This window comes from Cupressus sempervirens, chromosome 3, assembly GCF_028749045.1.
Source record: "Cupressus sempervirens isolate cs-2001-9-10 chromosome 3, ASM2874904v1, whole genome shotgun sequence".
Classification (NCBI taxonomy): domain Eukaryota; kingdom Viridiplantae; phylum Streptophyta; class Pinopsida; order Cupressales; family Cupressaceae; genus Cupressus; species Cupressus sempervirens.
In genome coordinates, this window is record NC_143120.1 from 256,826,989 (window position 1) to 256,837,417 (window position 10,429).

Here is a 10,429-nt window from a genome sequence, read left to right on the forward strand (position 1 = left end):
TTATTTCTTCATTCACATACAACTATGAAAAATTTGTTTGAGATCAAGGATCTTATATTCCTCTATCCAACTATGGTAAATTTATAGTATTGCTAAATATATTTCTCCCAGTTAGATAAGCATCTACCCAATGAGTTGGACTTTTCCTTAGTTTGAACTTGTTTAGCACTAAACATCTAGATTTTGAGTTTTATTTATCATTTGAGAAATTTTAGATCCTCGATCTCCTAACTTTTACCTTTCATCATTCCTTGTCTCTCGAGACAAAGGTAAGCTTTCATATTTGTCTTTTTTATCCACATGTATTTGGGCTTTCTTAAACTTTATATAAGTTAGGATATCATAGTATAATAAGATACATTTTAATCTTTAGAATCTTAGTCTAGTGTTTTGTTATTAAGTTTTGATAAAGCTCAAAATGATGCTAGACTGTGATATGTATCCTCTTGTTTTATTGAATAAGTTAGATTTAGTGTTCTCCAGCTAGTTTTGTAGCTTCATTAGAGAGTATTCTCTCCTTGGAAACTCTCTGTTATCATTTTTTATAAAGCCTCAATTCCTTGCTTTATGAAATATAAGGTTTAATATATAATATATTTCTCAATTTAGCTAGACTACCTTAGCCATATTTTAATTATCTACCTTATCTATTTAGTTGCTTTTCCTTTGTATCTTAGTAGTGTTCCATGTTCCCTAACTCTCTGTTAGCATGGAAATGACCATTACTCTTTATCACTCTCAAGAGGAGAGGACAATGGCCTTCATTAGTCATGTTAAGCTAGAAAAGTGGAGTCATCTATTTAAAAAGGTGGATGATATGACATGGTTTTTAGTTAAGAAGGCCTTAAGTGAAAGAGTTTTGAATTATAGCCACAATTGGAGAACTAACAAGGATGTCAATGGATACTTTATCATCAATTTTTGGGATGTAAAGAAACTCTATCGAGAAATCTTTAATAAAACTTGGATGAAAGGTTTTGATAACATTGTGGACAATATCAACTACAGGTTGGAAATCACATACCCCGAGGACTATATGACGTAGGGGTTGATCATGTACATCAAAGAAAAAGATGCCTTTGAAAAGGATTGGCTGGAAATGGAAAAATATATGAACTTTCTCCTTTGTTGGCTTAACATTCCCAAGGAAAAGAGTAACTAGTTAGAAGCATTCTTAAAGGATTCTGGTATTCAAATACCTGAAGAAGTGGATTGAAATAAGCTTTCCTCTCCTTCATAAGGCAACCACAACCAAGAAAGGAACAAACTAATGAAGCTGGATGATACAACTAGCTTTCTAGATTTGGACTTAGATTTAGATGAGGATACCATAATTATCAAACATAGAGAGATCTAGGCTCCTAGTGTGGCTCGCCTCCTCTTAGGAAAGTCTTTTGTCCTTTTCATCTCTATGAATTCTTGAACTAATCATGTTATTAGTAAGCATAGTAGTTTTTTCTCACAAGGGTACCCCTTGTCCTCCTTAGGTATGTTAGCTCTACCTTCATTTATGCTAGGCAATTTTGGTGAAAGACATCCCTTTGTAAACTAGTGCATATCCATAGTCTGTTCAATATCCTAGTGTTTGTGAGGTTCCAAATTGAAGTTGGTCAGTTAACTATTATCCAACTTGTCTATATAAGAACCATTAACCTTTATTAAATATATTGTTAATGTTAAATAAAATATCTCTGGCAATATAGATAAGATATTTCTAAGTATAGTATCATTTGTATCTTAAGACTAGATTAATATGTAATTTTAGAAATCATATTCTCCTTAGCACATTTTTAAAATATTTAGTCTAATAAAGTCAAATAGGTAGTAACTTTAGAAATAACAATGCTCCATTTTAACTTTTCCCTCAACATTTCTTTTATGGGTTTGGTTTTAGTATCCTATTTTTTCTAAGATGACTGGGCAGTTTTAAAATTCATTGGATCACCAATACAATAAAATAATCAGTAAAGATCTAAATCAATCTTGGTAATCTAATTGAAAGTACCCTACTTAAAGATATGTTTTTTTTGGGCACTTTGTAGACTAATTAGCTTAGTCACTCAAATATGAAATCAGTATGCTCTTCTTTACAGATATGGTTGGGAAGATCTAATAAATTAGATGTCTCTCTAGAAATCATAGCTTTCAATCAGACATTAGCATTTGTACAAAATGAAATGGACTAAAGTAATTGCCAGTAATTGACTATGTCCTATATTAAACCAATTAAAGTATTAATTCTCTATATAAATTTGGTAAACTTACAAGGCAAGATTGGTGAATGTTTTTAAAGTAACCCTCTAATAGTAGTATTCTATATCAGTCTTGGGAATATAGGAACAATTAGCCCTTCTTTGGTTCTCGGTGTCTATTAAAAATAACTTAGGTGAAGTTACTAAGAACAAATCCAAGGCAATTCAACTACTATTTTTGTAATCACCTAAAATTATTTATCATTTTTGTAATAGATTTAGAGGCCTTATCCTTAAGCATTCATATTTCATTATGTTTCTTGTTTTGTATAGTAGTATAGATTCATTATAGTTCATTCTATTCATTCTTCTTTCTTGTTCTACCCACTATATATGTCTCTAAGAAACTTTCACCTTCAAAGATCTAGATAATCTCCATATATAAATCAAATTTTGTATATTTTTCCTTTACCTATGTTGCCTTATCTCTAGTTAAGTATTATTATGCACTGCATCAACTCCATCTATATCTATCTAAAAGAAAGATAATAATTGATGACAATCAAATTTTTTATATTAAACAAACCTCAAACTCACTTGTATGGGTATAAGGAAAATTGTTTTTCATTAACACCTACAAGAATGAATAAATAAAATACTCATTTAGGAAGGAATTCATTATGGGAAAGGGCTTGAATCAACTAGATAAACATAAAATAGAGCATAATTTGTCTTCTTAACATTTGGCACCAACCAAATTTGTACACCACGATAGATCACTATACAAACCAAAATAGATCACCTCATCATCTTGGTTAAGAAATTATTATAATAGATATGCTAGCAAATATATGAATAGAATTCTCAAAATTGACTTTTCATCATCAGGCAATGTCTAATTACAAGACCAATTTAAGAATATACTGTTAGAAATAATCAAGACTAGCTAGGTTACTGAGAGGGGAGGGGTGAATTAGTAACCTCAAAGCTTTTAACAAATTTAGCACTTAGCAATATAATCCATTCACCATTAACTGATCTAATCTATTGTATGCATGAGAAACTAAAAGATAAACATTCATGGTACATGAACACAATATTTGATGACCTAGAAACCTTCCAAATAGAAAGTAAAACTGAGGTGGGGATGATACCCACAAAACTTCAATACTGTAGTATAAATTTGGCCTATTAAGGCTTACAATGATCACTTCTGATGATCTACCTTGTTAGGAGCAATTAGGACTACTAGATCCACCTTGTTAGAGGTTTTACGAATATACAATGAAGTATGCACTTTGTTAAGAGATTTAAAGAAAAGACTAAATCCCTATTAAAAGATTTTAATTTGATTCACCTATTAGGATGAAACAATAGATCTAACTTATAATTTAATTACTAATTAGATCCTTGAAATTTTGATCACCTCTTTGTGATAGATAAAACTTGACTGCTCCTTATTTGACTTTGTTGAATACTTTGCTCTGCTACTAATTCACATTCACTCTTCTCAAAACATTATCTCATCATATATTTGGAAATGATAAAATATGTTATATATATACCATCCAAAATCTCATAATTAAAAGGTTAGCCAAAACACAAGTTAACACCAATATTACTGAGTCGGCCCAAATTTAGAAACTCGAGTTCCAAAAGCTAACTTGGTGACCTTCTGATACTCGGCATCCACTGCATTACTTGGCATCATCATGCATTCGGTAGAAGTAGAGGCTTAGTCCATACTAATCAATCAATGTAGCTTTGAGCTCAATGAACATTGGATACTTGGTGGATATAGTGTAACTTGGTAGAAACTGAATACCATGTTTACCTTGCCTGCACTTGGTAAACATTGCTCATCCCATCACTTGGTTAACATTGGATTTTGATCACAAAAACTAATGACTCGGTAGATACTATGAAGATCAGTAACCACTAACTACTCAGTGATAACTATTGGGCTTCACACTACCTATTTTCACTCAATAACCTTTGGAATGCTTGGTGTGAACTATTGAACTATTGAACTCACTTGGCAACCACTGAATTCTCGGTAAACACTAGAGACTGAATGATGAACTTGGTAACCATATAGAATTATGAATAAGTGTTGTCACTAATGACAAACATAACTTAATGCCAACAATCTCCCCCTTTGGCATTAGTGACAAAAACACTTATTAGCCAAAACTTATGTACAATGGCATGCTAACTTTTTTTAATTTTTCAAAATTTGTCTTTGTAATTCTATTGTATATACATTTGCACATATCTCCCCCATACAATGTACATATCATATCATATTTATTGTATATACAAGTATTTCTCCTTCTTCTTTTTTGTACAAGTCTCTCCCCTTTTATTCTATACATATGTATCTTCACAAATAGCTCTTTCTCCCCCTTTTTGATAGTAATGCCAAACATTTATATATAACATACTTATATAGAGACACTATAATGTGAGAGAAACTCAAAGTTTACCTTGAGAATAAGAGCTAATGTCTTATCCTAGTTCTCTTGCAAAATTTTGCAGGTTTGAAGTGCCACTTGAACTTTTGTACAGAGGTCAATCATATGATCTACAATTGAAAAATAGTTATCATGGATCAATGTTTTTGAATAAGCAATTTGCTTTTGCATTGTGTCCATGATTGGAAGGATCATGTTTTGGATATCTATAAGTGTAGATCTGATCCTTGCTTTGTCTCTCAAAAATTCAGCCTACATGTTTGAAAGAAATTTGGCCTTCATGTGATGTGCAAAGCTTGAGCTGGGGTCAAGATGCAACTTTTGAGTAGTGGTCTTCAGATCCTCATCTATCTTATTCAATTTTTCTTTTATTTCCTTAGTGTACTCGATAACATCACATAGCTGGCAAAAAGAGATGTTACATTCGTGAAGGAATTTTCAAGATTAGCCAAAATTGAGGAAAGCTCTACCGAGTGAATGGCAATGTGCTCAAGTACTTTATTGTCAAACTTTTTCTTAGCTTTTTCTATCAACTTTTCTTGACCAGTAGAGTCCTCATTGAATTTATTTACTAATTCCTCTAATTGTAACAAAATGTGTTGAGATGAATCAACATCTATGTCTATAGCCTCTATTAAGATATTATTTGCACTTTCAATGATTCAGAATTCTCTATCCCTTTCTTCTCGTAACTGCTTTTGTCTGGCCTTTTGTTCCAGAAGTTGGCTTACCAATTTCATTTGATCAACAGTAACATTATCAAAATCCAACTTAGGAATTTCAATTTCCTTGTCCAAGTCTATATCATCATCAATTTCTTTTCTACTAAGCAAAAGTTTAAGTGGTGCCCTTGGTTCAACTTCTGACATAACTACTTTAGACTTTGAAATAGAAACAATGGTAGAAATAGTAGGGCTTGTTGTGAAAACTTGTATAGGGTCTATTAAGGGAATATTGACTAGAGTGCAAAAAGAATCCAAAATTGATGTGCTACCCAAAATTGAAGTAATTATAGGAGTACATACAATAGGAGCACTGCTATAAGTATTTACAAATGAATCACTTATAGGAGTATGCAAAATTGAAGTTGACAAAATTGTAGAACTAGATGTTGTACTCAATGCTAATTTTCCTAACTCAAGAGTTGAAGAAGAGGAGGGCTATAGCTTGGTGGATGAAGTGGTAGACACTTCCATAAATGATACCTAGAGCTAAGAGGGAGAAAATAGTGATTGAGCAGATGATATATCTGTTGTAGTTGCAATCACACTTGCTGAAGCTATCTCCATGCTAGATGATGTAGCAGTTTTTGGTGGAGAGTGAGGAAGTGAGGCTATAACTTCTGTAGCTATCCTTACTAGATCATTTTCTTCTTCTTCTTCCCTATCTTCTTCTTCAAGTTCTTCCTCTCTCTCTTCTTCACCATCCTTCATCAACGCCTGATAATCCTCAACATCAATAGTGACACAAGGTGTGTTATCTTCTTCATTGTCTTCATTCTTTTCACTATCATCATTTATTTCCACTAGATCCTCACTTGGCTTATGCATATGATAATCATTTTTCCACATAGTTGTAGTGTCTTTAACTACATGCTCGATATCTTTGGCCAAAATCAAACAAGTATGAAATCTAATCATCATGTTACCTTCGTTAACCTTCATTGCTTCTTTAACCTTAGCATTGGTAAGATTTGGTAGCAACTGTCTCAAAGATTGCTCATATATATCCTTTTCTATTTGCATAGTTGATTCCCATCTAGGTTTTAACCTTGCTAATAATTCATTGGAAATTTGAGGGGTAATTTAATCTGGGGAATATTTCCATTTTCCCATCTTTGTTAGCACTAGCTCCTCAATATGCATCTTCTCTGCATCAGTTTTGTTTCATACTTTAAAGATTTGAATTTTTTTATGCCTGCACCTTCTTCTAATTGCTTCAATATTTCTTAGAAGATGAGTGGGGGCTTACTAAACACAATTTCACTACCTCCTTTCTTCTTGGATCTTCTTATAAATACAACTGTGGAAGCCTTGGGTGGCTTGGTGATAATCACCTTGCTTTTCTTTCTCACAGGCTCTTCCTCCTTTTCTAATTCCTACTCTTCATCCTTAGATTTTTTATCATCCTCACATTTTCCCTTAGTAAGAATGAGAGGGGCACTTGCAGTTTTTAGCTTTGAAATCCTTCTCTTGCCTTTGTTTACTACCCAAGGGAGCTTGATCTCAAGCTTAATTCTGGCCTTCGCTTCATCATATGTTCCAAAGATGGGTACCTTTGGATCTACTGGATCATTTACTAGGGCTTCAATTATCTCCTTTTTTTCATCAATATTAACCTCATAAGGAAGAGGTTTCACCCATACTATCTTGGGCCTAACTACCTAAATGTATACTCTGTCATAGTCAACCATGAAACCAACATCATCCTTGTAATCTTCAACCAATTTTGGTAGAATTCAAAACCTATTATTCATCTTCTCCTTAAATTCTTTAAAATAATTATCCATTATACTATCAAAATTCTCACCTATTTCTACAATAAACTCATTGATTTGGTACAAAATTGGAGTATCCTTTCTCCATACCATTGATCCTTTGGAAGGGAAAAACTTTTGAACATAAAAGAACAAACAAGTTAACAAAGAAAAAAATTTAAATTGGTTATTCTTTGATGTTTTTATACTTTCCATGTTCTTGTTCAACTGTTTCAACATTAAGTCTACCAAATCATATTCCAAATTCTTCTTTACTACCTTGTAAGCCAAGTCCACAGCCTCACACAACACACTATTCAATCAACTAGAGCTATATATCTTATGCACAATGATATGAAAACCAAACCTAAGTTCCACATTAGATACATTGCTGATTTTTAGTCCACTGTCGTCCCACTTGGCTAGGGTTTTCTTTTGTGGCTTATCCTAACCTAGGGTTTTGGGAACTTTGACCTTATTAAGCATAGGGAGACTCATGATTCTGTGAATCATTTTCTTTGTTATCAAGATTGGTTTCTCTAACCATAACTGACCATTGTGCACTCAGCTCAAAATATACCAAATCCATTTGATTTGGAAGTTTCTTGGCAGGTGCAAAATGTGGGTCAAACCTTTCTCCTCTAGATGTTTATGCTCGAGCTTGAAGGTTCCATCCACACACAATTGTCCTAGGGCACTTTCCATTTCTAGGGTTCTAATTTCTTGCACAACACATTTAAAATGAGTACCTTCTATGGGATTTTTGATTGAGCTCCATTGGGGTCGAGTGATTTTGCAATTGTTGGCACTGATTTGAAGTTCAGAAGCTTCCATTCGACACCTTGCACCAACATCTTAGAACATTTCTTTGCCTTGCTGCTTCTGCTAGTGGATGCCATGATCGCTTAGTAGACTAATAAAAACTTCTTTGAAAACTTTGTTTCAAATTATGCTCAAGATCGCTTAGATGCTTTGTAGATCACTCTTGCTCTGGATATACTGAATTCACAATGAAAATGAAGTCAAAATTCTGCATTTTTGATGAAAATTTCCCATTAATGCTTGGTATGATGAGTGCCACAATGATATAGTGCTTCATAGGTTGTCATCCACTATTTGTGTAGATAACTTGGTAGAACCTTGTAACTTGGCGACCAAATAAAACTTTGTTGCTTGGTATGATTTAACCTCGCTCGGTGAATACTGATGATAAACTTCTGTAATCCCTCTATAGCTAAAATACTAATTTGGATCTTTCCTTCCATTAATTGGAACTACTTGAGATATGATTCTGAAAATGTAGTTCTAGTTCTTCCTTAAGAACTTAATTGGAAATGATGGAGTCACCCACTTTTTGAGCGACATGACCATCATTTGAACTAGCTTGTTTGGTAGATTTGGGAATCCATTGCTATCTCATCTGCTTCCTAATGTTTTCAGCTTTAACTTTCTTTTCATCTTCAACTCTACCTATATTCATGCAATTCTTAGCTATATGACCAAGTTTAGTGCATGTGTAACATCTTATTGTAGTATCCTTCTTTCTCAAGTGATGCCTTGCACAGTTATGCCAATGTGTCCATATTCTCCATAGTAATGACATCTACACCAAGTATTGTAGTCCCAACCAAATATTTCCTTTACAAATTGTTTAGTTGGATTCAATGGTCTAGATCTGTATTTAGATGCCTTGTGACCTTGTTTCTTGCATTTGTGACATTTTCCTTCAAAGCTTGGTTTTTCCTTGCATTCATTAGCTTTATGACCATGTTGACTATAATTATAACATTTTCCATTGAATTTTTCCTTTCCATTGCTCCAAGATTTGTTTGATGTATGATCTATCTTACCATAGTGATTGCAAGTAGGTCTTTGATTCCTTTGAGCACCTTGTTTGGAGGATTCACCTTCTTCTTTGTATCCAAGTCCCGCCTTACCATTTTGCCTATAAAGATTCTACTCACTTTGCTAATTCAATTGATCCTTGTCTTCTTGGGATTTCATTATTCTTTCATTGAGTTGCTTCTTAGAATTTAGATCAACTTTCAATCTTTCATTGATTTGTGTTTTAGTGCTTAAATCATTCCTTAACCTTTCATTTTTAGATCTTAGACTCATGATTTCCTCATTTGCATTGGAGAGCTAATTGATAAGACTTTCTTGCTGAAGGAATTGATTTTGAGTTTCATTGTTCCTTGTCTCCAAGTCTTCATTTTCCTTATTTCTTTGTTCCAAAATTTCCTACAATCTTATTGACTAGATTTCCTATTCACTTTTCAATTTTCTTACCTCTTCTTGCAGGGAGCCATTCTTTTCTAGGAGTTCTTTGATTGCCTCATTTGCTTCATCTGAACTACTTGAAGGGAAAAAGTATTCAATCTTTTCGTCAACATACTAGTGGTCATTCATCTATTTTTCAAGTTCCTTCCTTCTTTTTAGGGATTGGGAAAGATACTCTTTTGCTTCCTTGAGTTGAGGTATGGCCATCTCCAGATCTAGCTTCTTATTGTCAATAGCTTTATCAAGTCTAAATATCTCCATTATCCTTGATCTTTGCTCAAGTTGTCAAACTTTATCCTGAGAACCACATTGCTCTGATACCAATTGTTGGAAATAATCAAGACTAGCTAGGTTACTGAGAGGGAAGGGGTGAATTAGTAACCTCAAAAATTTTAAAAAATTTATCACGTAGCAACATAATACATTCACCATTAATTGATCTAATCTACTGTATGCATGAGAAACTGAAAGATAAACATTCATGGCACATGAACACAATATTTGGTGACCCAGAAACCTTCCAAAAAGAAAGTAAAATTGGGGTGGGGATGATACCCACAAAACTTCAATATTGTAGTATAAAGTTGGCCTGTTAAGGCTTACAATGATCACTTCTAATGATTTTCCATGTTAGGAGCAATTAGGACTACTAGGTCCACCTCGTTAGACGTTTTACAAACATACAATGAAGTATACACTCTATTAAGAGATTTAGAGAAAAGACTATTAAGTCTACCCTGTTAAAGGAATCTTGTTAAGATGAAATAGTAGATTTGACTTAAAACTTAATTGCTGATTAGATCTTTGAAATTTTGATTAGCTCTTTATGATAGATAAAGCTTGACTGCTCCTTATTTGACCTTGTTAAATACTTTTCTCTGATGCTGATTCACATTCACTCTTCTCAAAACATTATCTCATCATATATTTGGAAATGATACAATGTGTTATATATATACAATCCCAAATATCATAATTATAAGGTCAGCCAAAACACAAGTTAACAC